This window comes from Dipteris shenzhenensis, chromosome 13 (assembly GCF_047967505.1).
Source record: "Dipteris shenzhenensis isolate YYH24624 ecotype China chromosome 13, Dip_SZ_1.0, whole genome shotgun sequence".
Taxonomy (NCBI): Eukaryota; Viridiplantae; Streptophyta; class Polypodiopsida; order Gleicheniales; family Dipteridaceae; genus Dipteris; species Dipteris shenzhenensis.
Window position 1 is genome coordinate 9,007,741 of NC_141608.1, and position 6,697 is coordinate 9,014,437.

The 6,697-nt window shown below is 43.8% G+C and overlaps 1 non-coding gene across 1 annotated transcript; it reads right to left on the reverse strand.

Annotated features, from left to right (window-relative positions):
* Positions 1 to 6,150: 6,150 nt before the first annotated feature.
* Positions 6,151 to 6,253, reverse strand: LOC147894999 (U6 spliceosomal RNA). The gene has a single exon (XR_015542050.1). It is a non-coding gene; the product is annotated as a U6 spliceosomal RNA (small nuclear RNA).
* Between the last annotated feature and the right edge of the window lie 444 nt (positions 6,254 to 6,697).

Below are 6,697 nucleotides of genomic sequence, written 5' to 3' on the forward strand. Positions count from 1 at the left end.
AAGGGTAATTTGTCCCATCCAGTTTCCCAGACTCTCCAAAGTTAGGGATGGTGAAAGAAAAAAATTTGGGGGAGGAGGAAGGGAGAGAAGAGGCTTCTTAAATCAACATCTTTGCTGCTAAACCACACAGTAAAGTCAAACAAAATCAACCTTCCATAGACCAAAACTCTTTATGCACCTGACTGAACCTGAGTCACCCTCCTTCTCGCAAGGGCACTGTCCTCCATGTTGAGATATCGAGCTCCACTCGTGATATGCCAGGGTGACCGTTGTGTATTTATGTCACCGACTTGTTAGCTGCAGATGCGGTTGGTACACCGCCCATGAATAATAGCTAGATGACAACTATCCTTATGTACTCTAGTTCGCGGCTCAGTTAGTGTGCCACCTTAGTTAGCTGAGTTTGGTTTGAGACCCACATATAGGGTTCTTCTATTTCTTTGTACTAGAGTTCTTTTTTGCTTTCACAACTAAGAAGAGGACAATTGTTTTCAGCCTCCACCTTTGTGTGTATTTCCCCATTGTGTATGTGAGAAAGCTGCAAGTGAGACTCCTTCCCTCTCTCCCACTATCTTCACATGGTATCAGAGCCTGGTTCGTGGTAAGGAGCTCAAGAAAGCAAACCAAGTTCGTGGTGTCCTGGTAAGAGGACCAATGCTGCTTTCCTTTTTTGAGTTTGGGAGCAAATCTCTGCAGGTAGCACAGTCGGAAAGTGCAAGAGTGCATTGTCTCAGATTGAGACGCCCTTCGCCGGTGTGGCGAGAGGGCAGTATATGCTACGGGCAAGGGCAAAGCCCTTGGTGACTTTATTTTTCTAATTCGAGGCCATTTCGGGGCCTGTTTTGGTGGCGGAAGATTTTCGTAGGCACTGAGAAAAAGGACCTGTTTTTGCCGTACGACCACTGCTCTGCAGATCGGTGAAAAGCTACCGTGGAAATTGCATCGTATGCCTGTGCGCAGAGATATTGGGAGTTACAGAATCATCCTTATTGCCTGTTGATGCAAAATCATCAATAGGAAGTGACTGTGTGGTCAAATATCACTTTCGTCAGTTTTGCAGATTTGCCCTTGTGAGGCAGAAGCTGTGTTTTTTGCAATGACAGAATATTTTGCAGTGTTCTGTAATGGCGTTTGATTCTCTTTCATAGATTGTCACTGAAAAGCTTGACAAGAACAACTTCCAAGGATGGAAGTTTAGAATGACGAATTTTCTTATGGGAAAAGGCTATTGGGAGTTCATTACAGGAAATGAAGAAGAACCAGTTCTTCCTAATGTTCCCAATCAACAGGAAATGCAGGCATTTAAAGGATGGCATGAGAGAGCCAAAAAATTTATGTACTGGCTATCTATTAGTATTTCAGATTCTATGATTGTGCATATTCAGGATGCAAGTACGCCAAAGGAGGCATGGGATACTTTGGCAAAAATGTACAGCACAAATATGCAAGCCAGGAAAATGCAGCTCAAGCATGATTTGCACAATGTGCAGAGAGAAAATATGAGCATCAATGACTACCACATGAAGGTGAAGAAAATTGCAGATGCACTTGCTTCCATTAGGTCGCCAGTGGAAGATGATGATTTAGTTTCTATGACCTTGAATGGTCTAGGAAAGGATTATGCACAGTTTCGGACATCCATTGCCGTCCGTGAAAAATTTCCTGATTTTGAGGAGTTGTTTGCTCTTCTAGTTTCTGAAGAGCAGAGAAATGGTGGTGCATCTTCTTCAGGAGGAACTTCAAAAGAAACTGTCTTCTACTCAAATACTGGAAGAGGTAGAGGCAGAGGTAGAGGAGGCCGATCTGGAGGCCGTGATAGAAATCAGAATATGTAGCAAACTCAAGAAAACTAGTCCTATGGAGGAGGACGTGGTAACTCTAGAGGCAGGGGGAGCCAAAGAGGTCGTGGTGGATGGCAGAGAGGCCAAAATGCAAACAGCAATGTTGAATGCTACTACTGTGGTAAAATGGGTCATATGGCTAAAGACTGCTACAAAAAGCAGAATGACATTATGAATGGAAAATTGCAGCAAGGAAATTATGCATCCTCTAGTAGATAGGGTGATGACAGAAATGAGCATTTGTTTATGGTGCAGCACATGACCAATTCTGTGACAAGTGCAGAAGAAAGCAATGATGTGTGGTATGTTGACTCAGGTGCATCAAACCACATGATAGGTCATGTAGAATGGATGCAGGATGCAAGGAAAATGGAAAAACTAGGATTTGTGGAGACTAGTGATGATACTACACATCCTATTGTGCAGATTGGTAAAATTCCTTTGTCTATGCAGGATGGGAAAAAGAAATACCTGTCTGATGTATTTCATCTCCCGAATATCACCAAGAACTTGGTTTCTGTTGGCCAAATGGTTGAGCAGGGCTTGCAGGCCAGATTTAATCCTCATGGATGCTTTGTTGAGGATATGAAAAATAACGGTCGCTTGATAGCAAAAGGAAAGAAGAAGGGCAGGATGTTTACGTTGGATGCGGACATGCCTGAATTGAGTGCAGCAATGTTTGCACATGGGACTGGTGTAGTTGTAGATATTGATATCTGGCATAAACGCATTGGTCATGTTAATGTACAGCGACTTAAATCAATGCAGGCCCAAAATATTGTTGCAGGATTGCCTAAATTCAAGGTTGCAGAAATGCATAAGGTATGTGAAGCTTGTTAATTTGGAAAACAGGCAAGGAAACCATTTCCTAGACATGTTCAAGAGAGTAAGAAGCCATTGGAATTAATCCACTCTGATGTGTGGACTACTAAAGCTGCATCTATTGGAGGCTGTCATTACTTTATCACTTTTATTGATGACTACAGCAGAAAAGTTTGGATGCATTTTATGAAAAAGGAAAGTGAAGTGTTTGGGCATTTCAAAGCTTTTAAAGCTATGGTTGAAAAAGAAACAGGCCTGCAAATAAAATGCCTAAGGTCAGATGGAGGGGGAGAGTACCTCTCAAATGAGTTTGCAAGGTTCCTGCAGAAGCATGGCATAAAGCAGCAATATTCATACAGTCATACCCCACAACAAAATGGACTTGTAGAAAGGAAAAACAGGCATATTGGAGAGGTATCTTGGGCCATGCTAAATGAAAAAGACCTACCAGATTATTATTGGGCTAAAGCTCGGCTAAAGCAGTTGCTACAGCAGTTTACATAATGAACAAGACTCCCACTGCAGCAATACATGGCATGACACCAGAGGAGATGTATACTGGTAGGAAACCAGATATTTCTCATTTGAAAATTTTTGATTGCATTGCCTATGTTCATGTGCCAGATGAGTTGAGGTCCAAGTTGGATCCAAAAGCTGAGAAGTGCATCTTTATTGGTTATTCTCTGCAGTATAAAGGGTATAGATGCTATAACCCTTCTACTCGTAAGTTTACAGTGAGAAAAGATGTTGTTTTTGATGAGATGAGCAGCTGGTATAAACCAGTAAATGTGATTGATGATGTAGATGCACAAAATGGTAATGCTGCACAGAATTCATAGCAGCAATCACAAAATATTAGTGGACCTGCAGTGTCCTCTAGTAGTGGTTCACATACTTCGCCATGGACAGGCATATTGAGATCAGGAGAATCTCCTCAAAGCAATGCAGATAGTGGTATGCAGGTATCACGAAAAGGAAAAGAGAAGGTAGATCAGCCCATGTTTGATGTGAATGCAGGTCACTCTTTTGTGGATGGTGAATCCAGTGGCTCAGAACAGAGCATTGATGATGAGTTGGGTATTCCTTCTGTTGTTACACCTGGAGTAAGGAAGACCAGGGATGTTTTGAGAGCACCTGGAAGTGAGCCTATTTTGCGTAGGTCTACCAGAGCTAGGTATCCTGTGGATAGGCTGAAATATGATGGATTTACAGCCATTTACTATGCCTATATGGTCAAAGTGATACAGGAATCTGGACCCACTTCTTTTGAGCAAGCCATGGGAAAAGAAAAATGGGAGAAAGCCATGGATGAAGAAATGGATGCCTTGGAAGCAAATGCTAAATGGGAATTGGTGCCTTTGCCTAAAGGCAAGAATGCAATTGGCTGTAAGTGGGTTTATAAGGTGAAGCACAATGGAGATGGTTCTGTGAACAGATACAAGGCAAGATTAGTTGTCAAGGGGTATGCACAGACATATGGCATTGATTATGAAGAAACATTCAGTCCGGTTGCAAGGATGGCAACCGTAAGAGCAGTCATTGCTATGGCTGCATCAAAGGGATGGTCTTTACATCAGATGGATGTAAAGAATGCCTTCTTGCATGGTGATTTGCAAGAAGAGGTCTTTATGGAGCAGCCACCAGGTTATGTTCATGCTGTTCATCCTGAGTTTGTTTGCAGGGTTGAAGAAAGCCTTGTATGGCTTGAAGCAAGCACCTAGAGCATGGTTTGACAAGATAGGACAGTATCTTGTCACTATTGGCTTTCAGATTTCCAAGGCAGATTTCTCACTTTATGTGAGAAAAACAGAGAAAGGTATTGTGCTGCTTGTCATTTATGTTGATGATTTGATCATCACAGGTGATAGTGATGAAGATATCCTTCATGTGAAAATGCTATTGAAGCAGAAGTTTGAGATGAAGGATTTGGGAGAGCTGCGTTATTTCTTGGGCATTGAGGTGATTAGATCACCAAGTGGGATACGGCTCTTGCAGAGGCAGTATGGATTGGACATGCTGTCCAAATATGGGATGGCAGGCTGTAAGCCTATTTCAGTTCCTTTGGAGCAGAATGTGAAGCTGAGCGCACATGCAGGTGAGCTTCTGGAAGACCCTACTATGTACAGACGCATAGTAAGAAGTTTGATTTATATGATTATTACTAGGCTAGATTTGAGCTATGCTGTTGGATTGGTAAGTCAGTTTATGCAGGCTCCAAGGAAACCGCATTTGGATGCAGCTAGACGCATACTCAGGTATGTGAAGTCCACATTGCAGTATGGACTATTTTATGAGGCTGGGGTTCAGATACAGTTGCATGGATACATTGATGCTGATTGGGCTGGTAGTATTTCTGATAGACGATCTACCAATGGATATGTGTTATCTTTTGGGAGTGCTGCAGTCACTTGGAGCAGCAAGAAACAGCCTACAGTTGCCTTGTCGAGCACAGAGGCTGAGTACAGGGGTGCAACAATGGCCGCATGTGAGGTAGCTTGGTTGCATAAGCGACTTTATGATATGCATCAGTCTACAGATGGGCCAGTTGTCAATTATTGTGACAACATGAGCAGTATACACTTGGCAAATAACCCAGTCTATCATGCTAGAACAAAGTACATTGAGGTGCATTATCACTATGTGTGGGAGAAGGTTTTACTAGGTCTTATTGATCTAGTTTATGTCAGCACAGAGGATCAGGTAGCTGACATATTCACGAAGGCATTGGGCACAGAGAATCTTAACTTTCTCAATCGGTCATCATCCATTTTCTTTTCACTCAAGCAATAGTATGTCTCCCAATATTCAAATTCTGAATAGCAAATCTGCCTCCACCTTTGCCTCCCTCCTCGGCCACCCTGCTCCCTCGGCCTCAACCCCCCCCAAAATTGCATCACGGGTGCATGCTCTGCTCTTCGACTCATCCATGCATCGTGGGTGCCTGCTCAACTTGATCCCCGCCGTCCTTCCAAGTCTCATCACACTGGGGGTACCTAACACTCACGTTGTATGGGCTGCTCCCCTTCTCCCAACCCAGGGCTTTACCACCTTAAGCTGCTCCAAGGTAGCCGGGATTGGAGGGTGAAGCAATAAACCTTACTCAAGAGCAAGGTAACAAGAAGGTGGATACGTGAGGAGTGAGGCTGATGCATAGTGCCTATGGCAATGGCGGGGGGTGAGGTGCCTATGGCAATGGCAAGGGGGGGAGGTGCGAGGTGATCAACATCATGCAAGAGATGGTTTTAAAGGAGTTCAAATTTTTGGGGAGGTGTCTATGGCAATGGCGAGGGGGGGAGGTGCGAGGTGATCAACAGCATGCAAGAGTCGGTTTTAAAGGAGTTCAAATTTTTGGGTCGTAGTTTCGGTTATGAGCATTATGAGCCATTCCCTTTCACCCCTCTCACGACAAATTAATGGTTTTTAGCCCCTATTTGAAAAGACCACCTTAGAGAGAGGAAAATGGCGGCGAGGGAGGAAAGAATCGTCAAAAAATTTGGACTATTTCTCGATTTGTGCGTGTCATCCTTGCGCATGGGCCATGCTAATCTTCTCTGTATCGTTCCAATTTTATCAGATGTCTCCGAAGAGACAATGTCGATTCGTGGTCTCTTTGCCTTATATATCCTGTTTTTAAATTTACTTAAATGTACGTGGGGTAAAAGTTTTGCTCCTTCGCACACGTGGCGGCACCAGCTAACGCGCCTGCTCTCTTCGTTATCTCGCGCAGTTTCGTAGTATACACGATCAGCGTGCCTTGATTCTCTTGTGCATCCCCAGCTCGCTTCTTAATCAGGATCCAGGATGCGGCCAAGGTATGATGCTTAGAAGATGATATACTCTCAGTCACGCAAGGAACTAGAAAGCCACAAGACGGGTCAGCACGCAGCTGCATCTTCTTGCCATTCCAGGTACAAGGTGTCTATCTGTGGCTGCATGGAGATTAATCACCGAGCATGCATTCCAAAAGCCCTTTTTGCACTTCCTTCCTCCTCAGCCTCTATAGCTAGGCAGGTGGATCAGCCCCTCTACAAGGG